Below are 26,737 nucleotides of genomic sequence, written 5' to 3'. Positions count from 1 at the left end.
CCATAACCATTATAAATGGTCCTTTTGTTCGATAAATTCCCTCGTTATATCTCCAAAATGTCCATTTATTTGGCGCGTTTTATTCAGAAAAACACCGGTTCCAACTCGCGCAACATGACTACAAAATATCGAATAAGTTACCTAAAATCTTGATCCAAACATTTCAAACAACTTTCCTAATACAACTTTAGGTATTTTTTTACGTAAATAATCAATACAATTTAAGACGGGATCAACTGTGTTCAATACCGGACGAAAACAAAGTGGAGCGAGCTTTCAGGTCTCGCGCCCCAACCACAACAGTACACTAGACTCGACCCACGATCTGAACAGCCATACTTCTTCATTACTCAAAAGAAAAACATCAACCAATTTCTAAAGACTGTTGACATCCAGTGGAAGCGATAGGAACTGCAAGCAAGTGCCTTAGAAATGTAGATCCACATAGAATACCCATTGAAAACACTGTCACCCCAAAATAAAAAATCCTGGATGGTTTGTCCTCGGGTTTTCGCTTGCCAAATAAGTTCTGTTATACTCACAGACATTATTTTAACAGTTTTAGAACATTTAGAGTGTTCTATCCAAATCTACCAATTATATGCATATCCTAGATTCTGGGCCTGAGTACCAGGCAGTTTACTTTGGGCACGCTTTTCATCCAAAATTCCGAATGCTGCCCCCTATCCTAAACAAGTTAAAGAGCAATAATAAAATAACAGTAGTGAGTTTATATGCAGGGGGTACTGGTAAAGAATCAATGTGCGGTGGAACAGATTAGTTGAGGTAATTGATTAATATGTACAAGTACTGTAGGTAGAGGTAAAGTGACTCTGCATAGATAATAAACGGAGAGTAGCAGCAGCGTAAAAATGCAAATAGTCTGGGTAGGCCTTTCATTAGCTGTTCAGTAGTCTTATGGCTTGGGGGTAGAAGCTGTTAACCTGTTGGGGGTTAACCTGTTGGGGGTAGGGGGCAGTATTTGCACGTTAAACTGTTGGGGGTAGGGGGCAGTATTTGCACGGCCGGATAAAAAACGTACCCGATTTAATCTGGTTATTACTACTGCCCAGAAACTAAAATAGGCATATAATTAGCTTTGGATAGAAAACACCCTAAAGTTTCTAAAACTGTTTGAATGGTGTCTGTGAGTATAACAGAACTCATATGGCAGGCAAAAACCTGAGAAGATTCCATACAGGAAGTGCCCTGTCTGACAATTTGTTGTCCTTCTGTTGCATCTCTATCAACATTACAGCATCTGTGCTGTAATGCGACACTTTAAAAGGCTTCCATTGTCTCTCTAAAGCCGCCAGAAAGTAGAATGGGGTGTCTGCTGTCTCTGGGCAAAGTATAGGAGCAGAGTTTGTAAGTGGTCAGCCTGGGGACAGTGTGACTGGAGCTGCGCGTTCACGAGAACTCGCCATGTTTTTCTTTCACTCTTTGAATGAATACAACGTTATCCGGTTGGAATATTATGGCTATTTTACGAGAAAAATAGCATAAAAATGTATTTTAAACAACATTTGATATGCTTCTAAGCACGGTAATGGAATATTTAGAATTTTTTTGTCACGAAATGCGCTCGCGCGTTACCCTTCAGATAGTGACCTGAACGCACAAACAAAACGGAGGTATTTGGATATAACTATGGATTATTTGGAACCAAAACATTTGTTATTGAAGTAGAAGTCCTGGGAGTGCATTCTGACGAAGAACAGCAAAGGTAATCCAATTTTTCTAATAGTAATTCTGAGTTTAGGTTGCCCCGACATTGGTGGGTGTCTGAATAGCTAGCCTGTGATGGCTGCGCTATGTACTCAGAATATTGCAAAATGTGCTTTCGCCGAAAAGCTATTTTAAAATCTGACATAGCATTTACATAAAGGAGTTCTATATCTATAATTCTTAAAATAATTGTTATGTATTTTGTCAACGTTTATCATGAGTAATTTAGTAAATTCACTGGAAGTTTTTGGTGGGTATGCTAGTTCTGAACATCACATGCTAATGTAAAAAGCTGGTTTTTGATATAAATATGAACTTAATTGAACAAAACATGCATGTATTGTATAACACAATGTCCTAGGAGTGTTATCTGATGAAGATCATCAAAGGTTAGTGCTGCATTTAGCTGTGGTTTGGGATTTTGTGACATACATGCTTGCTTTGAAAATGGCTGTGATTATTTTTGACAGGGTACTCTCCTCTCCTTTTGCTGTAAAGCCTTTTTGAAATCGGACAACGTGGTTGGATTAACGAGAGTCTTATCTTTCAAATGGTGTAAAATAGTCATATGTTTGAGAAATTGAAGTTATAGCATTTTTGAGGTATTTGTATTTCGCGGCATGTGATTCCACTGGCTGTTGAATAGAGTGGGACGCTAACGTCCCACCTAGCCCAGAGAGGTTAAACAGAGCCATGAACCCCTCATAAGAATCTAGCTCCTCCTCTCCTCTCATAGAAAGTGGAGGAAATGATGAAGGTAATGAAGTCCAGGTGTGAATCGTAATGAGATAACAGGTGCGCGATATGATGAGTGCCAGGTGTGCGTAATGATGAATCCCAGGACCGGTGGTTAGTATGCCGGAGGGGAGGAGCAGGAGAAGATGTGACAAATATCAACATTGATAATGAACGTATATCTTGTGGCTGGGAAGAGAAGAAACGTATTGATCTGCGACATATTGATCTCCTGGAAGGGATCAGCTGAGGATACTTAAGAATTTTATTAGTACCTCTAACTTAGCTAGGTTTCCATCTATTCGGTGCTTTCTTGCACCCCTTCTATTCCCATGGGGGTAGTGTACAACTTGATTTGTTCCTCTGGACCCACTTGAATATGATGTTTTGTCGACCTTTGCTGATTCTGATTTGATAAAGTACAGCTGACAGCTTCACCACAATCTCGTGTGGCCCCGTCCAGTGGGGCAGGAACTTTGTCGCGAAGCCCATGGGTTTGGCATATATGTAGTACCAGACCTTATCCCTGACCTCGAACACCTGGTATGAGATCTTTTTGTTTTTGTCGTAATGGGTCTTGTCACCTTCTGCACTTCTTTCCAACTTTCCTTGAGCGAACGCAAAGGTAGTCTGGAGGTGGGTTTGCAAGTCTGTCACGTATCGGTGGCTGCGGTGACTTCTCTTGGTTGGTACAGGAGATGCAGGGGAAGTGTCATTTGCCGGCCCGTCATCATCTCAAATGGTGTTATTCCCATAGACCTATTGCGTGTGGCTCTGACTGCCATCAGTACCAGTGGGAGTTTGAGGAACTGTGTTTTAGGAACCACCTACCTTTGTGTTGCGTTGGTTTCTGAAGCGTAAACTAGTAGGTCATCTACAAGTGGGAGCTGCTGTTTAGTTGCATACAGAGAACGCGTCGTGTGAGCCTACTAAAGCCAGATCAGACACTGGGTGATTGACAGGATCAGACAAGAAAGCCATCAAAATGGCGAGGGACACATCTTGGTGTTGCATTGCTACTAGGTCACCACTCAGGAATGAATGAGTTATCAACACATTGTCACGCCCTGACCAGGTGAACTCGGGTATATCGGGTCAGGGTGTGTCATGTTAGGTATTTTTCATTGGTTTGTGTTTGGTTTACGTTTTAGCCTTGTGTAGGCTCTAGGTGGGTTATTTCTATGTTGGGTTCTGTCGATTCCCAATCAGAGACAGCTGTCGCTAATTGTCTCTGATTGGGATCACATTTAATTTGCTGTTTTCCCCACGCTGTTGGTGGGGTGTTGTCTCTTTGTTTGAGCACGTAACGTATCTGCATTTTTCTTGATTTTTGTGTACATGTTTAATTCCAGTGTGTTGAATAAACATGTGTTCACTCCCAGCTGCGTTTTGGTCCGCTTCCTCGTCACCAGGCGACGAACGTTACAGAACACCCCACCAAACCAGGACCAAGCAGCGGGAGGAAAAGGAGCGCGAGAGATGGGCTCGCGAGGGGAAGGAGTTCTGGACCTGGGAGGAGATAATGTCGGGGAAAGGACCCTGGCGGAAGGATTCCCAGGTCGAGGAGGTAAAGCCAGCCGGTAGACGGAGTCGCAGGCGGCGGTCGAGGAGGCCCGGAAAACACCCCCAAGAAAATGTTTTGGGGGGGCTAATGGGGTGGTCCGGAAGGGCAGAGGAAGAGCCCAGACCACTGCTCTCGTGGGGGATGACGGCGGAGGAAGAGACGAAGATGATGAGGCAGTTGATTGAGGACCTGCAGAGGGAAGATCTGGAGGAGGAACCATGGTATGCGGAGTTGCGCGCTGTGTCGCCAGTGCGCCCGCACAGCCCGGTGCGTCCGGTGGACATGCCCAGCACATGCCGTGCTAGGATGGGCATCCAGCCAGGACGAGTGGCTAAACCGGCTCCACGCTTCAGGTCACCAGTACGTGTTCACAGTCCTGTCTGGCCCGTCCCTGCTCCCCGCACCAGGCTAGTGGTGCGTGTCCACAGTCCTGCCCGGCCCGTCCCTGCTTCCCACACCAAGCCATGGTATGCGGAGTTGCGCGCTGTGTCGCCAGTGCGCCCGCACAGCCCGGTGCGTCCGGTGGACATGCCCAGCACATGCCGTGCTAGGATGGGCATCCAGCCAGGACGAGTGGCTAAACCGGCTCCACGCTTCAGGTCACCAGTACGTGTTCACAGTCCTGTCTGGCCCGTCCCTGCTCCCCGCACCAGGTTGGTGGTGCGTGTCCCCAGTCCTGTCCGGCCCGTCCCTGCTCCCCGCACCAAGTCAGTGGTGCGTGTCCCCAGTCCTGTCCGGCCCGTTCCTGCTCCCCGCACCAGGTTAGTGGTGCGTGTCCCCAGTCCTGTCCGGCCCGTCCCTGCTCCCCGCACCAGGTTAGTGGTGCGTGTCCCCAGTCCTGTCCGGCCCGTCCCTGCTCCCCGCACCAAGTCAGTGGTGCGTGTCCCCAGTCCTGTCCGGCCCGTTCCTGCTCCCCGCACCAGGTTAGTGGTGCGTGTCCCCAGTCCTGTCCGGCCCGTTCCTGCTCCCCGCACCAGGTTAGTGGTGCGTGTCCCCAGTCCTGTCCGGCCCGTCCCTGCTCCCCGCACCAGGTTAGTGGTGCGTGTCCCCAGTCCTGTCCGGCCCGTCCCTGTTCCCCGCACCAGGTTGGTGGTAAGTGTCCCCAGTCTGGCCCGGCCCGTTCCTGCTCCCCGCACCAAGTCAGTGGTGCGTGTCCCCAGTCCTGTCCGGCCCGTCCCTGCTCCCCGCACCAAGTCAGTGGTGCGTGTCCCCAGTCCTGTCCGGCCCGTCCCTGCTCCCCGCACCAAGTCAGTGGTGCGTGTCCCCAGTCCTGTCCGGCCCGTTCCTGCTCCCCGCACCAGGTTAGTGGTGCGTGTCCCCAGTCCTGTCCGGCCCGTTCCTGCTCCCCGCACCAGGTTAGTGGTGCGTGTCCCCAGTCCTGTCCGGCCCGTCCCTGCTCCCCGCACCTGGTTAGTGGTGCGTGTCCCCAGTCCTGTCCGGCCCGTCCCTGTTCCCCGCACCAGGTTGGTGGTGCGTGTCCCCAGTCCGGCCCGGCCCGTTCCTGCTCCCCGCACCAAGTCAGTGGTGCGTGTCCCCAGTCCTGTCCGGCCCGTCCCTGCTCCCCGCACCAAGTCAGTGGTGCGTGTCCCCAGTCCTGTCCGGCCCGTCCCTGCTCCCCGCACCAAGTCAGTGGTGCGTGTCCCCAGTCCTGTCCGGCCCGTCCCTGCTCCCCGCACCAGGTTAGTGGTGCGTGTCCCCAATCCTGTTCCGGTCGACGGCTCCGCTCCGGAGCCTGAGCATGCCGCTCCACAGTGGTCCAGTCCGGGCCAGAGGGGTAGGGTGAAGGTGAAGGCGGGGGAGAGAACACGCCCGGGGCCAGAGCCTCCACCGAGGGTGAGGCGCCCACCCGGGTCCCCCCCCCCCTAATAGACTTAAGTTTGGTGCGCCGGGAGTACGCACCGTTGGGGGGGGGGTTCTGTCACGCCCTGACCAGGTGAACTCGGGTATATTGGGTCAGGGTGTGTCATGTTAGGTATTTTTCATTGGTTTGTGTTTGGTTTACGTTTTAGCCTTGTGTAGGCTCTAGGTGGGTTATTTCTATGTTGGGTTCTGTCGATTCCCAATCAGAGACAGCTGTCGCTAATTGTCTCTGATTGGGATCACATTTAAGTTGCTGTCTTCCCCACGCTGTTGGTGGGGTGTTGTCTCTTTGTTTGAGCACGTAACGTATCTGCATTTTTCTTGATTTTTGTGTACATGTTTAATTCCAGTGTGTTGAATAAACATGTGTTCGCTCCCAGCTGCGTTTTGGTCCGCTTCCTCGTCACCAGGCGACGAACGTTACACACATTATGTTCTTGCGAAGATGTTTTCCACAGTGCTACATGGCTACCGCAGATACCATGGGCGCCTCGGTGCTGTGAATTGCATCAGATTTCACCATGCTGTTGGCATGGTCGTTGACAAGTTTGTCACGACCAGGTGATTTGGAATGTCCCTTGACTTTCTTCTAATACACCTGTATGTCGTGTTTGGTTATGAGGTCATCGCAGGCTTGAATGAGCTCTTTGTTTTTCACTTTGCCACTCGAAGTAGTCATGTGCTTTTGTTTCCAAAAACGGAAAGTGGCATAAGAAGGTGAGTCTGGCATAGTTTGAGTCGATGCAGATTGCCAGTTCTGACAAGTTGTGTTTCACTGTCATTTGTTGTGTGATCAGCAACTGGCTGGTCTTGTTGCCTAGCTGAAATTGAAGCGGTTTGCACGGAATATCGTTGTGCCTTACCAATCCCACACCAGCTTGCAAGTGGTCTAGATGACAGTAAGAACAGCCATCCACAAATGCCATCGTCATGCCAAGACACACGTTCTCTTCAAAGTTGTGATGGTTCAAAGGCAACAGTGGAGCTATGTTACATGGGGTGGTGCGAAGTCAGTGTCAACACACCACTAAAGCCCCGCCCAAAGGCAGGTTTTCTGCTTTTGCGTAGTTGACTACCACATCATGGTTCTGCAGCGTCATTAGCCAAGCCGCTATCTTGCTGTTGTGTACAGCACCCTCACGGATTCGTTGGCTTTTCAGGAAAGTCACCAATTGGTGACATGTTTCTATGATCACCTTTTGTCCGCCGACATAACTGGTGAAGTCCTTGACCGCCCAGACTGTCGACAGCAGCACTTTTTTGCTGTCTGAGTACTTGTGTTCAGCAGGGTTGAGTGAAAACTGTAACTCGGCCAATCAGGAACATTCACCGTCTTTTTGGTAAAAAACTCCAGTGTGGATGTGACCTTGTGTTTTAGGTTATTGTCCTGTTAAAATGTAAATTTGTCTCCCAGTGTCTGATGGAAAGCAGACTGAACCATGATGGAGCCACCAGTATGCTTGAAATTCCTCTCTCGTTAATTCCTCTCTGCGGAGGACAGTTTCTTAGAGAAAAAAAGCACAAGGAAACAATGTCAATGGGTTACCCTGTCTTTGTGACAAACTGCCCCCACGCCCACCTCAGATGCGTCTACCAACTTACGAGGCCCACCCTTGATGGAGGTTTGAGTGTTGGCGATGGAGAGTGGTACTCAGTAATGTGTTGTATTGGATTTGCCCTTAAAATAACGCTTTGTATTCAGGACAAAAAGTGAATTGCTTTGCCACATTTTTTGCATCATTACTTTAGTGCCTTGCAAACAAGATGCATGTTTTGGAATATTTTTATTCTGTACATGCTTCCTTCTGTTCACTCTGTCAATTAGGTTAACATTATGGTGTAACTACATGTTCCATCCTCAGTTTTCTCCTATCAGAGCCATTAAACTCTGTAACTGTTTTAAAGTCACCATTGGCCTCATGGGACCTTATTAACAGATAATTGTATGTGTGGGGTACGGAGATGAGGTAGTCATTCAAAAATTATATTAAACACTATTATTTCAACTTATTATGAGACTTGATAAGCAAAATCTTACTCCTGAACCTGTTTAGGCTTGCCATAACAAAGGCCTTGAATACTAATTGACTAAAGACATTTCAGCTTTTCATTTTTTCTGAATTTGTACAAAAAAATCTGAATATAAGTCCACTTTGACCTTATGGGGTATTGTGTGTAAGCCAGTGACTAAAGAAAATCTATATTTTATCAATTTTAAATTCAGTAAAGGGTTGTGAATACTTTCTTAAGGCACATCAAATTTATGTAACTAAACTACATATGTGTAATTACCCACTTACCATTAGAATCTAAACATGTTCAAGAGGATCAGATTAAGTAAGGGATAATCATCGAGGGGGCAATGCATTCAATGGAGTTGCATTATTTTCAAAGAATGCATAGAACCCAGGGTTGATTATCCCACTAATACCAAGGCTATATTTGCTGCTAGAAATGTGTTCATTTGCCGTTACAAATTGGGTGATTCGAGCGCTGAATGCTGATTGGCTGACAGCCGTGGTATATAAAATCAAATCAAATCAAATGTATTTATATAGCCCTTCTTACATCAGCTGATATCTCAAAGTGCTGTACAGAAACCCAGCCTAAAACCCCAAACAGCAAGCAATGCAGGTGCTGGTTGGGGTTTTAGGCTGGGTTTCTGTACAGCACGGTGGCTAGGAAAAACTCCCTAGAAAGGCCAAAACCTAGGAAGAAACCTAGAGAGGAACCAGGCTATGAAGGGTGGCCAGTCCTCTTCTGGCTGTGCCGGGTGGAGATTATAACAGAACATGACCAAGATGTTCAAATGTTCATAAATGACCAGCATGGTCAAATAATAATAATCACAGTAGTTGTCGAGGGTGCAACAAGTCAGCACCTCAAGAGTAAATGTAAGTTGGCTTTTCATAGCCGATCATTGAGAGTATCTCTACCGCTCCTGCTGTCTCTAGAGAGTTGAAAACAGCAGGTCTGGGATAGGTAGCACGTCCGGTGAACAGGTCAGGGTTCCATAGCCACAGGCGGAACAGTTGAAACTGGAGCAGCAGCACGGCCAGGTGGACTGGGGACAGCAAGGAGTCATCATGCCAGGTAGTCCTGAGGCATGGTCCTAGGGCTCAGGTCCTCAGAGAGAGAGAAAGAAGGAAAGAAAGAGAGAACGAGAGAAAGAGAGAATTAGAGAGAGCATACTTAAATTCACACAGGACACCGGATAAGACAGGAGAAATACTCTAGATATAACAGACTGACCCTAGCCCCCTGACACATAAACTACTGCAGCATAAATACTGTAGGCTGAGACAGGAGGGATCAGGAGATACTGTGGCCCCATCCGATGATACCCCCGGACAGGGCCAAACAGGAAGGATATAACCCCACCCACTTTGCCAAAGCACAGCCCCCACACCACTAGAGGGATACCTTCAACCACCAACTTACCATCCTGAGACAAGGCCGAGTATAGCCCACAAAGATCTCCGCCACGGCACAACCCAAGGGGGGGTGCCAAGACCACGTCAGTGACTCAACCCACTCAAGTGACACACCCCTTCTAGGGACGGCATGGAAGAACACCAATAAGCCAGTGACTCAGTGTCACGTCCTGACCAGTATAAGGGGTTTTTTGTTATTGTAGTTTGGTCAGGACGTGGCAGGGGTGTGGTTGTTTAGAGTGTTTTGGGGTTTGTTTGGCTATGTTCTTGTTAGTTTAGTTCTATGTTAGTTCTAGTATGTCTGTTTCTATGTGGTGTTTGTTGGGTTGACCTTCAATTGGAAGCAGCTGCTCCTAGTTGCTTCTAATTGAAGGTCCTATTTAAAAGGGGGGGTTTTCTGTGGGATTTTGTGGGTAGTTGTTCCTTTTTTAGTGTTTGTTGCACCTGACAGGACTGTTTCATATTGTTATTTTTTGTATACGTATTTACTTGTTTCTCCTTCAAAATAAAAAGAAGATGAGTATACATATTCCCGCTGCGTTTTGGTCCAATCCATACGACAACCATGACAGAACTACCCACCACAAACGGACCAAGCAGCGGAGGAAGGAGCAGCACCAGGAGAAGAGCTATAAGGAGTTTTGGACTTGGGAGCAAATACTAGCGGGAGAAGGACCATGGAGGAAGTCTGAGAGGCACCCCCAAGAGTTGTTTTTGGGGGGCACACGGGTAGTTTGGCTGGGCCAAGGGTGAGCCCTAAGCCAACTCCCCGTGCTTATTATGGGGAGCGTGTGGAGTGGAGAGCGCCGGTATATGCGGAAGTGCGCACGATCTCGCCCATGTGCACTCTCAGTCCAGTGCGAGCGATCCCAGCCCCTCGCAAGTGCTGTGCTAGAGTGGGCATCCAGCCTGGGAGGAGGATGCCTGCGCAGCACATCTGGCCACCAGTGCGCCTCCTAGGCCCAGGCTACCCTACGCCTGCTCTACGCAGCCATCAGGCCTCTGCACAGCCCAGTTCGCCCTGTGCCAGCACTCCACTCATGCAGGGCTACTATTACCATCCAGCCAGGACGGGTTGTGCAGAAGGTGCGCTCCAGACCTCCAGTGCCTACTCATGGTCCGGTGTATCCAGTTCCTGCTCCTCGCACTAGCCCTGAGGTGCGTGTCTCTAGTCTGGCGCCTCCAAAGCCAGCACCACGCACCAGGCCTCCAGTGCATCAGCCCAGTCTAGTACGTCCTGTTCCCACTCCTCGCACTAGCCTTGGGGTGCGTGTCTCCAGTCTGGTACCTCCAGTACCAGCCCCACGCACCAGGCCTCCAGTGTGTCAGCCCAGTCCAGCTCGTCCTGCTCCTGCTCCTCGCACTAGCCCTGTGGTGCGTGTCCCTAGTCTGGCGCTTCCTAAGCCAGCCCCACGCATCAGGCCTTCAGTGCGCAGTCCCCATCCAGAGCTTCTGGCAACAGTGCCCTGTTCAGAGTGTCCGGCAACAGTGCCTCATCCAGAGTGTCCGGCAACAGTGCCTCGTCCGGAGTGTCCGGCAACAGTGCCTCATCCAGAGTGTCCGGCGACAGTGCCCCGTACATAGTGTCCGGCAACAGTGCCCCGTCCAGAGCTTCCGGCGACAGTACCCCGTCTAGAGATGGCCCACAGTCCGGAGCCAGCAGAGACGGCCCACAGTCCGGAACCAACAGAGACGGCCCACAGTCCGGAACCGACAGAGACGGCCCACAGTCCGGAACCGACAGAGACGGCCCACAGTCCGGAACCGACAGAGACAGCCCACAGTCCGGAACCGACAGAGACGCCCTCCAGTCCAGAACCGACAGAGTCGCCCTCCAGTCCAGAGCTCCCAGAGTCGCCCTCCAGTCCGGAGCTCCCAGAGTCGCCCTCCAGCCCGAGGTCTCTAGCGACGAGCATCAGCCCGAGGTCTCCAGCGACGCGCATCAGCCCGAGGTCTCCAGCGACGCGCATCAGCCCGAGGTCTCCAGCGGCACGCATCAGCCCGAGGTCTTCAGCGATGTGCCTTAGTCCAGAGACTTCGGGAAGGGTAAAATATAATAAACAGTTAGCGGGGGTGGACAGGTTAGGTTGGGGAGTAAGGCCGGAGTCTGAGCCTCCTCCGTAGTAGGAGGTTGGGGGGGGGGGGGGTGTAGCACAAGAACCGTCGGTGACGGTGGCCACCCTCCGTTCCCTCCCTTTATTTATGATTATTTTTGTTTTGGGGTTTATTTTAATTTCATTTTTTAAATATTTGTTTTGTGTTTATTTTTTGTTTAAGGTGCACCTTTGGGGGGGGTACTGTCACATCCTGACCAGTATACGGGGTTATTTGTTATTGTAGTTTGGTCAGGACGTTGCAGGGGTGTGTTTGTTTAGAGTGTTTTGGGGTTTGTTGGGCTATGTTCTTGTTAGTTTAGTACTGTTAGTTCTAGTATGTCTATTTCTACGTGGTGTTTGTTGGGTTGACCTTCAATTGGAAGCAGCTGCTCCTAATTGCTTCTAATTGAAGGTCCTATTTAAGAAGGGTGTTTTTCTGTGGGATTTTGTGGGTAGTTGTTCCTTTTTTAGTGTTTGTTGCACCTGACAGGACTGTTTCGTTTTGTTCTTTTTCGTATACGTATTTAGTTGTTTCTCCTTTTCAAAATAAAAAGAAGATGAATATACATATTCCCGCTGCGTTTTGGTCCAATCCATACGACAACCGTGACACTCAGCCCCTGTAATAGGGTTTGAGGCAGAGAATCCCAGTGGAGAGAGGGGAACCAGCCAGGCAGAGACAGCAAGGGCGGTTCGTTGCTCCAGAGCCTTTCCGTTCACCTTCACACTCCTGGGCCAGACTACACTCAATCATAGGACCTACTGAAGAGATGAGTCTTCAGTAAAGACTTAAAGGTTGAGACCGAGTCTGCATCTCTCACATGGGTAGGCAGACCATTCCATAAAAATGGAGCTCTATAGGAGAAAGCCCTGCCACCAGCTGTTTGCTTAGAAATTCTAGGGACAATTAGGAGGCCTGCGTCTTGTGACCGTAGCGTACGTGTAGGTATGGACGGCAGGACCAAATCGGAAAGATAGGTAGGAGCAAGCCCATGTAATGCTTTGTAGGTTAGCAGTAAGACCTTGAAATCAGCCCTTGCCTTAACAGGAAGCCAGTATAGGGAGGCTAGCACTGGAGTAATATGATCAAATCATTTGGTTCTCGTCAGGATTCTAGCAGCCGTATTTAGTACTAACTGAAGTTTATTTAGTACTTTATCCGGGTAGCCGGAAAGTAGAGCATTGCAGTACTCCAACCTAGAAGTAACAAAAGTATGGATTAATTTTTCTGCATCATTTTTGGACAGAAAGTTTCTGATTTTTGCAATGTTACGTAGATTGAAAAAAGCTGTCCTTGAAACAGTCTTGATATGTTCTTCAAAAGAGAGATCAGGGTCCAGAGTAACGCCGAGGTCCTTCACAGTTTTATTTGAGACGACTGTACAACCATCAAGATTAATTGTCAGATTCAACAGAAGATCTCTTTGTTTCTTGGGACCTAGAACAAGCATCTCTGTTTTGTCTGAGTTTAAAAGTAGAAAGTTTGCAGCCATCCACTTCCTTATGTCTGAAACACAGGCTTCTAGCTAGGGCAATTTTGGGGCTTCACCATGTTTCATTGAAATGTACAGCTGTGTGTCATCCGCATAGCATTGAAATGTAAAATTATGTTTTCGAATGACATCCACAAGAGGTAAAATATATAGTGAAAACAATAGTGGTCCTAAAATGGAACCTTGAGGAACACCGACATTTACAGTTGATTTGTCAGAAGACAAACCATTCACAGAGACAAACTGATATCTTTCCAACAGATAAGATCTAAACCAGGCCAGAACTTGTCCGTGTAGACCAATTTGGGTTTCCAATCTCTCCAAAAGAATGTGGTGATTGATGGTATCAAAAGCAGCACTAAGATCTAGGAGCACGAGGACAGATGCAGAGCCTCGGTCTGACACCATTAAAAGTTAATTTACCACCTTCACAAGTGCAGTCTCAGTGCTATGATGGGGTCTAAAACCAGACTGAAGTGTTTCGTACACATTGTCTTCAGGAAGGCAGTGAGTTTCTGCGCAACAGCTTTTTTTGAGAGGAATGGAAGATTCGATATAGACCGATAGTTTTTTATATTTTCTGGGTCAAGATTTGGCTTTTTCAAGAGAGGCTTTATTGCTGCCACTTTTAGTGAGTTTGGTACACATCTGCTTGATAGAGAGCTGTTTATTGTGTTCAACATAGGAGGGCCAAGCACAGGAAGCAGCTCTTTCAGTAGTTTAGTTGGAATAGGGTCCAGTATGCAGCTTGACGGTTTAGAGGCCATGATTATTGTCATATGTTCTTGAACGTAGCCCTGTTTCTTTGTTTTCTGGAACGTAGCCCTGTCTTTTATTATTGTTCATTGATTTCACCTGTGTTCATTTCTCACCTGGTCTTATCAGCTCCCTATTTAGTTGAGTTATTTCTGTTCGGATGGTTGTGAGGTTTTGGTTTTGATTGCCTGCCTGCCTGCCTGCCTGCCTGCCTGTGACCACGATTCCTGCCTTCTGCAAAAGCTTAATAAACATCTGCCACGCACTGCGCGTGAATCTACACCTTTTTCTCCCAGAGTATTCATTGTATAATTAAGCAATAAGGCAAGAGGCGGTGTGGTATATGGCCAATATACCACAGCTAAGGTCTGCATCCGGTGCGCCACGTTGAGTCATGCTTAAGAACCGCCCTTAGCCGTGGTATGTTGGCCATATACCACACCGCCTCGTGCCTTATTGCTTAATTATACAACGGTTGGGTCTAACCCTGAATGCTTATTGGTTAAAATCACATTTCAGCCGGTCTCTATTCCACAAATTACCACCGGCTAAATCTATGATGTTAAAATGCGTATTTACTTTGTTCCATCTAACTGCGCAATCCACTGTGTCATCAGCCCAGCCAGGCAATTTATGAACTTGATCTCCACTATAAAAAGCAATGTCCTGGCAGATAGGAACATCGTTGAGACAACCATATCTTCTCGCTGCTAGCATGATTGTACAATCGGCAAAACACAAAGCCCACAACAATTGCTAGAAAACACAACCTCATTCATTGTTTTATCAGACAGCAGGCTCAATCATCCAATGACATCATTGGTTGAACTCTCCCGGTGCAAAAATTTTACTCCGCAGTATGAAGTATGAAATACTTTAATAAAACATCAATGACTAAGTCATTACAATAGGGTTCATCAGGGGTTTTGGTGAGCATTTCTTCATTTCCCTTTTCCGTCTGAAAGGACAAATTAACTGTGGTTTCTCTGATCTCCAAAACTTCGACATATCTCTGACATTTCCCGAATCTGATCACCTCCCTCCTACATAGAGGAAAATAAAACAGAAGGTAGTCATTATTGGCATGATGTACAACTGTGAGGTATAGGGGCAGAGCTGAAATTATGAATGTGTGCCTTCACAAAAACTGACTTAATCATGAGAATGTATGATAATCGGTGGATTTGTGTGACATGGTAGACTTTTTTTCTTGTATTTGAAAAGATGTTTGTGTATTGAAATTTTACTGATCAGCATTGGCAACCACGGAGCCATTACCGCTCGTGTGTTGCTACCTCTGTTGGCATAACAACATTGCCTGATGTTTCATAGGGAATAGTTGATTATCTACGCAAATGTTGTCTGCTGTTTTTTTCAGGGTAAAATTTGACAATAAAGAACAGGAATTTCAAGTGTTGAGGAATTGTCTCACGAACAACTCTGTTGTAATGGCTCAGTGAAGGTATTCTGACAGTCTCCCAATGTATCATTGTGTTAACAATATGATTAAATATTCATGAAATATAACACAATGATAACCAACAAAGATATGAGTTGTAACTAGACTGGCAATAACCAGTTTGTGTACTATGGACCAGTGGATGCAAATACTGTATATTTAATTATCTGTTGAATTATGTATACATCTTTCATGATGGACAACCTTAAAATGTGTAATATCCACTTATACACCTTTCCTGGGTATCAGAGTATGTGTTCTTTCGATAACTCGTATTTCACTTTCTGTCTTGCCATCAATACACCAGCCTGTACTGAGGTTTTTGTAATGGGTTGTTTTCTGTTGCAGGTGGATGGTCTGTTGAGCAGGGATGCAGCGAGGGAATGTGGTTTAAGGGGAGACAGAGCCAACCTCACACCAGCAGCCTTCTGCCCTCCTCGCAGTGATAAGGTCCCAGTTGGAATCAACAGGCCAACATTTACTGCCTGTAAGTATATGGAATTTTACCTATACATATACAGTTGATATGATAAAGCTTAAGATTATAAAGCTTTATCTTATGGTAAACCCTGTAAGTATATGCCTGTTTACCTATACCAATACATCTGTTATGATAAAGCTATGTTTTGTGATTTAAAACTGCAGATTGTTTTCACCTGCATGTGTATCAATCCTATATGTTTGAAAGCCAAATGGATTACGTTTCAGAGAAGTTTATTCTTCTTACCTGATAGATCTCTTTTGTCAAACGTTATGAAATGGATGATACGTCTGGGGTGAATATATTACCCTTCCTCAATCAAAATAGATATAACTAGATTATAGTGTCACCATATGGCTGTATGCAGGAATACCACCCTGTACCCATCTGCTAACTGGCCCATGAAAGCTAAGCAGGGCTGCATGGAGTTGGCTTATAGGTGTGTAGCATTGGTATTGGAGGGCCAGTAGGGGCTACTCATTGTCCCGCTAAGGGTTTTGTCTCTTGGCGGACAAGCTAGAAGGTCTTGACTAACTGTGGACATTAAAGATTATTTGGCACTTGTCCCATGAGCAGAGATATTATTGGCTGAATTCCTGACCCAGCCCTGCTTCAGATGGACTAATTCAACACTCCACTGCAAACCCCCTGGGTAGTTGCTGTTTTTAATCTTAAAACATAGTTTTTTCCTCTCATAGACAAGTTCTGATGCGTCATATCTCATTTCAAAATGGGTCAATATGTGTTGGTGTGGTGATGATGCTCTACAAACCTGTGTACATGTATACACAACAATGCTGTGTCTTGGCACATCTGTCTTTAAGGGTTTTCTGGCTGATATCCAGCACAGAGCTTGATTAATGGCTTGTCAATAAGGAAATAATTTCCAGCACCACAATTCACTCCTTTTAAGCATAATGGCAAATTGGCAATTTGAAAAGCATTAGACCCAACAAAGCTTTTCAACAGTGCATGAATTTAATATTAATTCAGTTATTTTACACATGCTTGTGCGCACACTGCCTTTGTTTATGAAGTTAAACTGCAGGAAGTATTTGTGCTCCTGGGATGTCACCTAGGTAAAGATACAGAATAGCAATTAAAACATCTGTACAAAACACATCCGTTCAGACTCATTTCTCACTCTGTGTGTGAGAACTGTATGAGGTTGTAATTTAAATGGTTGTCAATAGCGGGGACAGATGTTACTGCTGACCTCAGTAATGTGTCCAAGCCCACTCACCCATGGTGGAGGCCTCATCATCACCACTGCCAGCTCTATCATTCCACTACACACACTCATCTGTCTGGGAGCCCACTTGATAACATGTGAGCATCATTACCTGGTGATCCATTGCATCTTGTCTGTGTGATAAAAACATTTCTAATACACATTCTGATCCATTGTTTTCACACACCTTATTAGAAGGTAATGAACACATTCTCTCTGTTTGTACAAGCTGTGGTGGACCGCATCTGTATACGCTCATATTTGACAATTTCTTAGACGTCATTGCTATTTATCTTCCCACTGGGCACACACTAGTTGAATTAACACTGTTTTAATGTGAATTTGTCAACTTATTGTGACGTGGAATCAACATGGAAAATACATTTGATTTGAAAAAAAGTCATCAACCAGTTCTGATTTCATATAATTTCAACCAGCATTGTAAAAATTGAAATTAGGGTAAAACTTCAACTTAAATACATTGACTTAACCCGATTAACAGGTTGTTACATCAATCTAATTTTAGCATAATCTTCAGAACAATGTGAAGAGTGTAATTTCAAAACACAATATATGCCTTTTCAGAAATGTTGGTCAATTAGCTTTTATTTATGTAAGAACTTATGAAAAAGATTGGTGTCTAATCATGGCATGGTGTTGTTCAATGACAGACATGTATTTTTTTTAATTCTATTACTTGACGGTCTCATTTCAGTGTTTTTTTGCGAAATGCTATACAGTACATTCGGAAAGTATTCAGAACAATTCCCTTTTTCCACATTTCGTTACGTTATTCTAAAATTGATTACATTATATTTTTTCCACAATCTACATACAATAACCCATAACGACAATACAAAAACTGTTTTTTTTAATTTTGTGCAAATGTATTCAAAATTAAAAACTGATATACCTTATTTACATATTCGGACCCTTTGCAATGAGACATGCAATTGAGCTCAGGTGCATCCTGATTCCATTGAGCATCTACAACTTGATTGGAGTCCACCTGTGGTAAATTAAATTGATTGGATATAATTTGGAAAGGCACACACCTGTCTATATAACTTCTATGGGCTAGGTGGGATGTTTGCGTTCTCAAACATATGACTATTTTACACCATTTTAAAGACAAGACTCTCGTTAATCTAACCACATTGTCCGATTTCAAAAAGGCTTTACAGCGAAAGCAAAACATTAGATTATGTCAGGAGAGTACCCTGCCAAAAATAATCACACAGCCATTTTCAAAGCAAGCATATATGTCACAAAAACCAAAACCACAGCTAAATGCAGCACTAACCTTTGATGATCTTCATCAGGTGGCACTCCTAGGACATTATGTTATACAATACATGCATGTTTTGTTCAATCAAGTTCATATTTATATCAAAAAACTGTTTTTTACATTAGCATGTGATGTTCAGAACTAGCATACCCACCGAAAACTTCCGGTGAATTTACTAAATTACTCATGATAAACGTTGACAAAATACATAACAATTATTTTAAGAATTATAGATACAGAACTCCTTTATGCAAACGCTATGTCAGATTTTAAAATAGCTTTTCGGCGAAAGCCCATTTTGCAATATTCTGAGTACATAGCTCGGCCATTTCAGGCTAGCTAATTTGACACCCACCAAGTTTGGGGCTCACTAAAATCAGAATTACTATTAGAAAAATTGGATTACCTTTGGTGTTCTTCATCAGAATGCACTCCCAGGACTTCTACTTCAACAACAAATGTTGTTTTGGTTCCAAATAATCCATAGTTATATCCAAATACCTCCGTTTTGTTCGTGCGTTCAGGTCACTATCCGAAGGGTAACGCGTGAGCGCATTTCGTGACAAAAAAATTCAAAATATTCCATTACCGTACTTAGAAGCATGTCAAACGCTGTTTAAAATCCATTTTTATGCTATTTTTCTCGTAAAATAGCGATAATATTCCAACCGGATAACGTTGTATTCATTCAAAGGCTGAAGGAAAAAAAATTGAGAAGTCTCGTGAATGCGAATCTCAGTCTCACTATCCCCAGGCTGACCACTCACAAACAGAGCTGCTATACTTTGCCCAGAGACAGCAGACACCCCATTCCACTTTCTGGCGGCGTTAGAGAGCCAATGGAAGCCTTAGAAAGTGTCATGTTACAGCACAGATGCTGTATTTTTGATAGAGATACAACAGAAGGACAACAAATTGTCAGAGAGGTTGCTTCCTGTATGGAATCTTCTCAGGTTTTGGCCTGCCATATGAGTTCTGTTATACTCACAGACACCATTCAAACAGTTTTAGAAACGTTAGAGTGTTTTCTATCCACATCTACTAATTATATGCATATTCTCGTTTCTGGGCAAGAGTAGTAACCAGTTTAAATCGGGTGCGTTTTTTTATCCGGCCGTGAAAATACTGCCCCCTAGCCCCAACAGGATAAGGTCCCACAGTTGACAGTGCATGTCAGTGTCACGTCCTGGCCAGTATAAGGGTTAATTGTTATTGTAGTTTGGTCAGGACGTGGCAGAGGGTATTTGTTTTATGTGGTTCAGGGTGGTGTGTTGGTAAGAGGGCGTTTGATTTAGTATTTCCGGGTTTTGGTTTATGATCTATGTTTATGTAATTCTATGTTGAGTCTAGTGTGTCTGTTTCTATGTTTGGGTTCATTGGGGTTGGGATTCTCAATTGAAGGCAGGTGTTGTCTATTTGCCTTTGATTGAGAGTCCCATATATGAGGGTGTGTTTGTGTTTTGTCTGTTGTGGGAGATTGTTCTTGGATTGCTGTGGTGCCTTCAAGGCTGTCATTTTGTCGTTCATCGTTTTGTTTATTTTTGTATACGTGTTTGTTTGGTTTTTCCTTCTTTTCCGGTAAATAAAGAAGATGAGTATACACATACCTGCTGCGTTTTGGTCCTCCATTTCTAGCGACGACCGTGACAGAATCTCCCACCAACTAAGGACCAAGCAGAAGAAGAAAGGGGACTTCGAGTTGGACTGGCGGGAGAGATGGACCTGGGAGGAAGTTCTAGATGGGGCTGGACCTTGGCACCAGGCTGGGGATTATCGCCGCCCGCAGTGGGAAATTGAGGCAGCCAAGGCAGAGAGGCGGAGGTACGAGGCCTTGGACGCGCTGAGGGAGAAGCACGAGAGGCACCCCCAATAAATGTTTTTGGGGGGGCACACGGGTAGTTTGGCTAGGCCTAGGAAGAGCCGGAAGCCAGCTACCCGTGGTTATATGGAGGAGCGTATGAGGTGGAGAGCACCATGTTTCGCTGAGGAGCGCACTATCTCACCCATACGCACGCACAGTCCGGTGCGCGTTATTCCAGCCCCTCGCAGGTGCCGTGCTAGAGCGGGCATCCAGCCTGGTAGGAGGATGCCTGCGCAGCGCATCTGGTCGCCGGTACGCCTCCGAGGACCAGGCTACCCAACTCCCACTCTACGCACGGCTACCATCAGGCCCCTGCACAGCCCAGTCTGCCCTGTACAAGCACCCCGCTCGTACAGGGCTACTAGTTCCATCCAGCCAAGACGGGTTGTGCAGGAGGTAAGATCAAGACCGACTGTGCGCCTCCATAGCCCTGGGTTTCCAACTCCTGTCTCTCATGCGGACCCGGAAGTGCGTCAACCCAGTCCGACTCGTCCTGTTCCCGCTCCCCGCACTAGCCTGGAGGTGCGTGTTCACAATCTGGTACTCCCAGTACCAGCACCACGTACCAGGCTTCAAGTGCGTAAACCCAGCCTCGCCAGTCAACAGTCACCAGAGCTGCCCGCCAGTCAACAGTCACCAGAGCTGCCCGCCAGTCAACAGTCACCAGAGCTGCCCGCCAGTCAACAGTCGCCTGAACTGCCGGAGTGGCCAGACTGCCCTGAACTGCTGGAGTGGTCAGACTGCCCTGAACTGCCGGAGTGGCCAGACTGCCCTGAACTGCCGGAGTGGCCAGACTGCCCTGAACTGCCGGAGTGGCCAGACTGCCCTGAACTGCCGGAGTGGCCAGACTGCCCGGAACTGCCGGAGTGGCCAGACTGCCCTGAACTGCCGGAGTGGCCAGACTGCCCTGAACTGCCGGAGTGGCCAGTCTGCCCTGAACTGCCAGAGTGGCCAGTCTGCCCAGACTGTCTCGAGCTGCCAGACTGCCCAGACTGTCCCGAGATGCCAGACTACCCAGACTGTCCCGAGCTGCCAGACTGCCCAGACTGCCCCGAGCTGCCAGACTGCCCAGACTGCCCCGAGCTGCCAGACTGCCCAGACTGCCCCGAGCTGCCAGACTGCCCAGACTGCCCCGAGCTGCCAAACCGCCCCGACAGCCTGGAACGGCCAGAACCGGAGCCACCTCCTGATATAGGTGGGTTGGGGAGGGGGGGTGTAGCACAGTGCCGTCGTTGACGGCAGCCACCCTCCCTTCCCTCCCTTTTAGTAGAGGGGAAATTTTTGTTTTGTTGTTTGGGGTTGTGTTTTTTGTTGTTGTTGGTTTTGGTTTTTTAAGGTGCTTCCGGGGTTAGCACCTTTAAGGGGGGGGTACTGTCACGTCCTGGCCAGTATAAGGGTTAATTGTTATTGTAGTTTGGTCAGGACGTGGCAGAGGGTATTTGTTTTATGTGGTTCAGGGTGGTGTGTTGGTAAGAGGGCGTTTGATTTAGTATTTCCGGGTTTTGGTTTATGATCTATGTTTATGTAATTCTATGTTGAGTCTAGTGTGTCTGCTTCTATGTTTGGGTTCATTGGGGTTGGGACTCTCAATTGAAGGCAGGTGTTGTCTATTTGCCTTTGATTGAGAGTCCCATATATGAGGGTGTGTTTGTGTTTTGTCTGTTGTGGGAGATTGTTCTTGGATTGCTGTGGTGCCTTCAAGGCTGTCATTTTGTCGTTCATCGTTTTGTTTATTTTTGTATACGTGTTTGTTTGGTTTTTCCTTCTTTTCTGGTAAATAAAGAAGATGAGTATACACATACCTGCTGCGTTTTGGTCCTCCATTTCTAGCGACGACCATGACAGTCAGTGCAATAACCAAGCCATGAGGTTGAAGGAATTGTCCGTAGTGCTCTGGATTACGTCGAGGAACAGATCTGGGGTAAAGTACCAAAACATTTCTGCAGCATTGAAAGTCCCCAAGAACACAATGGCCTCCATCATTCTTAGTTTGAAGAATTTTGTAACCACCTAGACTCTTCCTAGAGATGGCTGCCGGTCCAGATGTGAAAGAAGGGCCTTGGTCAGGGAGGTGACCAAGAACCCGATTGTCACTCGGACAGAGCTCCAGAGTTCCACTGTGGAGATGTGAGAACCTTCCAGAAGGCAGCCATCTCTGCAGCACTCCACCAATCAGGTCTTTATGGTAGAATGGCCAGACAGAAGCTACTCCTTAGTAAAATGCACATGACAGCACGCTTGGAGTTTGCCAAAAGGCACCTAAAGGACTCAGATCATGAGAACACAAGATTTTCTGGTCTGATGAGACAAAGATTGAACTATTTGGCCTGAATGCCAAGTGTCACATCTGGAGGAAACCTCGTACCATCCCTACGGTGATGCATGGTGGTGGCAACATTATGCTGTGGGGATGTTTGTCAGCGGCAGCCACTGGGAGACTGGTCAGGAACAAGGGACGATGAACAGTAAGATGAAAATCTTCTCTAGAGCGCTCGGGAACTCAGACTGGGGTGAAGGTTTACCTTCCAACAGGACAATGACTCTAAGCACTCAGCCAAGAAAACGCAGGAGTAGCTTAGGGACAAGTCTCTGAGTGTCCTTGAGTGGCCCAGCCAGAGCCCTGAACCCGATCTAACATCTCTGGAGAGACCTGAAAATAGCTGTACTGTGATGCTCCCCATCCAACCTGACAGAGCTTGAAAGGATCTGCAGAGAAGAATGGGAGAAACTCCCCAAGTACAGGGGTGCCAACCATGTAGCGTCATACCCAAGAAGAATCGATGCAGTAATCGCTGCCAAAAGTGCTTCAACAAAGTACTAAATGGTAGTAAATGGTCTAAATACTTACAGCATGTTAATGTGATATTTCAGTTTTTTGCAAACATTTGCTAACATTTCTAAAAACATCATTTAGCTTTTTCATTTTTGGATATTGTGTGTAGATTGAGGGAAAAAAAAACATTTAATCAGTTTTAGAAGAAGGCAACAAAATGTGGAAAAAGTCAAGGGCTCTGAATACTTTCCGAATGTACTGTACAGTATATCCGCCTCACTCTCAGAGAAATAAGTAGTACTTCTAGGTTTTACAAATCAAATGTAACTACATGTTTAGCTCTCTGTGGTCTGAACGGGGATTTTAGAAGCTATAACTGAGCATCTACAATGGTCATTAGCTATATGTTCACATTGAGGCATTTCACTCTATTACATACCTGCTACTTAGCATTCATCTCTTTGAGACTGTACTGAATGTGCAGTTTTATACAAGGCAAAATGTCCATAGTGCAAAGGTCAAGCCATAAGACAGACTGCAGAGGCTTCAGAACACAGTGTTTTCTCCTCCCAGTAGAGCCTATAATATAGCAATACTGTAATTATGCAAATATATGGACTCAATAACTGATTCTAGGAGAAGGTCCAATATGAAACGGAATATAGACTATGAACTGTATTGTAACAACGGAGCAGACAGAGAGTTTTTTCTCACTGCATCTGCCACTGACTGAAATGTTATGTTCAAAGTGGTCGATTGAATTGGAAGTGATACAAACATGGACATTTCTCTATTTCCCTACCCTCTTGTGGTAAGAGAAAGAAATGTAATGTAAAAAAACCTGCATAGAAGATTGGGAGTGTCATTTGTCTTTAGTCATGCGGAATGCCGTCCATCAGTTTTACTGCACATTGGCTGCCTCTCAACGCAACAGTGATGAGTGATGGCCAAAGTGCCTCCGGATAGCTCTGGCAGGGATGATGAAAATGTGAAAACACCAAGTTACACAGGAAATTGGCCGTTTTGGATGCAATTGACACGAAAGCCGGCGCGGAGAGGGTTTTTAGAAATGACACAAGCTTAACGGTTCAAAGTGGTGTCTGTTGCAAGATAGTAATGGTCCATTGGGCTTATTGCTGAAGTATTCTTCCTTTATAACCTTATCACTGCAGTTTTTTTCAAACCCACTCTAATTTCTATAGACGTAATTAGGCCAAAGAACCAAGATACCAAAAAGCCTTGAATGAAAAAGCCAGCATAATACCCCGATTGTTTGAGAAGAGAAAACCTATCTACCCTAACGACCCACTGGCACACACTGGTTGAATCAACGTAATTGTGATGTTGAATCAACGTGGAAAATACAATGGATTTGAAAAAATGAATCAAACTTTCATCTAATTTTAACCAGCGTTGTAAACATTCAAATTAGGGTAAAACTTTAACTTAAATACCTGACTTAACCTGATTAACAGGCTGTTACATCAATCTAATTTCAACATAGTCATCAGAACTATGTATACATTGAAATTGTGTTGTTTTCATGTGTAATTTTCAACCTTCTTCCTATACTGAATATACAAAGCATTAAGAACACCTGCTCTTTCCATGACCTAGACTGCCTAGGTGAATCCAGGTCAAAGCTATGATCCTTTATTGACGTAACTTGTTAAATCCACTTCAATCAGTGTAGATAAAGGGGAAGAGACAGGTTAAAGAAAGCCTTGAGACAATTGAGACAAGGATTGTGTATGTGTGCCATTCAGAGGGTGAATGGGCAAGACCAACTATTTAAGTGCCTTTGAATGAGGTATGGTAGTAGGTGCCAGGCGCACCGGTTTGTGTCAAGAACTGCAACGCTCCTGGATTGTTCATGCTCAACAGTTTCCCGTTTGTATCAAGAATGGTCTACCACCCAAAGGACATCCAGCCAACTTGACACAACTGTGGGAAGCATTGGAGCCAACATGGGCCATCATCCCTGTGGATGGGGGGATACTCAATATTATGAAGTTGTTACTAGTGTTTTGTGGTTGAAATTAAGTAAAATGTTATGTTTGATTAGACTTTATTCCAATGTTGATAGTAAAAGGGTATTTTTCAATCAACATCATTGCTTCAATGTCAAGCCATCAACCAAAATAAAGAGGTACACTACAGTGCAAAAGTTTGGGGTCACTTAGAAATGTCCTTGTTTTTGAAAGAAAATTTAGAAAAATGTGTTATTAAAATATAATCAAATTGATCAGAAATACAGTGTAGACATTGCTAATGTTGTAAATTACTATTGTAGCTGAAAATGGTTGATTTTTTAAATGGAATATCTACATAGCTGTACAGAGGCCCATTATCAGCAGCCATCACTCCTGTGTTCCAATGGCACGTTGTGTTAGCTAATCCAAGTTTATCATTTTAAAAGGCTAATTGATCGTTAGAAAACCCTTTTGCAATTATGTTAGCACAGCTGAAAACTGTTGTCCTGATTAAAGAAGAAATAAAACTGGCCTTTTTTAAAGTAGCTGAGTATCTGGAGCATCAGCATTTGTGGGTTCAATTACAGGCTCAAAATGGCTAGAAAACGTCAACAGTGAAGAGGCGACTCCGGGATGCTGGCCTTCTAGGCAGAGTTGCAAAGAAAAAGCCAGGACTGGCCAATAAAAAGAAAAGATTAAGATGGGCAAAAGAACACAGACACTGGACAGAGGAACTCTGCCTAGAAGGCCAGCATCCTGGAGTCGCTGTTGACGTTGAGACTGGTGTTTTGTGGGTACTATTTAATGAAGCTGCCAGTTGAGGACCTGTGGTGCGTCTGTTTCTCAAACTAGACACTCTAATGTACTTGTCCTCTTGCTCAGATGTGCACCGGGGCCTCTCACACCTCTTTCTATTCTGGTTAGAGCCAGTTTGCGCTGTTCTGTGAAGGGAGTAGTACACAGCGTTGTATGAGATCTTCAGTTTCTTGGCAATTTCTCGCATGGAATAGCCTTCATTTCTCAGAACAATAATAGACTGACAAGTTTCAGAAGAAAGGTCTTTGTTTCTGGACATTTTGAACCTGTAATCGAATCCACAAATGCTGATGCTCCAGATACTCAACTAGTCTAAAGAAGGCCAGTATCAGCTGTGCTAACATAATTGCAAAAGGGTGTTCTAATGATCAATTAGCCTTTTAAAATGATAAAATTGGATTACCTAACACAACTTGCCATTGGAACACAGGTGTGATGGTTGCTGATAATGGGCCTCTGTACGCCTATGTAGATGTTCCATTAAAAATCAGCCGTTTCCGGCTACAATAGTTATTTACATTAACAATGTCTACATTGTATTTCTGATCAATTTGATGTTATTTTAATGGACAAAAACAAAAACAAGAACAATTCTAAGTGACCCCAAACTTTTTAACAGTAGTGTAAATTGAAATATAATGTGAAGCCACAGTCCAATGATTCCTGCCTGAACATTGACTCCTACTGAGGGGTAATGCACTTCAGTGAGAAAGTGCAAGACAAAAGATTGAAATGCCTTTGAACAGGGTATGGTAGTAGGTGCCAGGCGCATCGAGAATTCTACAGGAGAATGTCAGGCCATTCCTCTGTGAGCTGAAGCTGAAGCTGAAGCGCAGCTGGCTAATGCAGTAAGACAATGATCCAAAACACACAATCAAGTCTACATGAAAATGGTCAAAAAGCAACAAATTAGAATTTTTGCAATTGGCCTAGTCAAAGTCAGTACCTAATCCCAATTGAGATGTAGTGACAGGACTTGAAATAAGCAGTTCATGCTTGAAAACCCACAAATGTCGCTGAGTTAAAGCAGTTCTGCATGCAAGAGTCGGCCAAAATTCCTCCACAGCGATGTGAGAGACTGATTAACAACTACAGGAAGTATTTGGTTGCAGTCATTGCAGCTAAAGGTGGCAGAACCAGTTACTGAGTGTTAGGGAACAATGTTGCATAACTTTGTTAATTAAATAAG

At 45.4% G+C, this 26,737-nt stretch overlaps 1 protein-coding gene across 1 annotated transcript in view; it reads left to right on the top strand.

Moving 5' to 3' along the window:
* lingo1a (leucine rich repeat and Ig domain containing 1a) overlaps window positions 1-26,737 on the top strand; it is a 323,927-nt gene that overhangs the window by 169,070 nt on the left and 128,120 nt on the right. The window contains exon 2 of the mRNA XM_014124063.3: window positions 15,474-15,612. The gene's annotated coding sequence lies outside the window, so the exon portion shown is untranslated. The remainder of the gene's footprint in view (window positions 1-15,473; window positions 15,613-26,737) is intronic.

This window comes from Salmo salar, chromosome 10 (genome assembly GCF_965601325.2).
Source record: "Salmo salar chromosome 10, fSalSal1, whole genome shotgun sequence".
Taxonomy (NCBI): Eukaryota; Metazoa; Chordata; class Actinopteri; order Salmoniformes; family Salmonidae; genus Salmo; species Salmo salar.
This window is presented reverse-complemented; position numbering and strand designations above follow the sequence as displayed.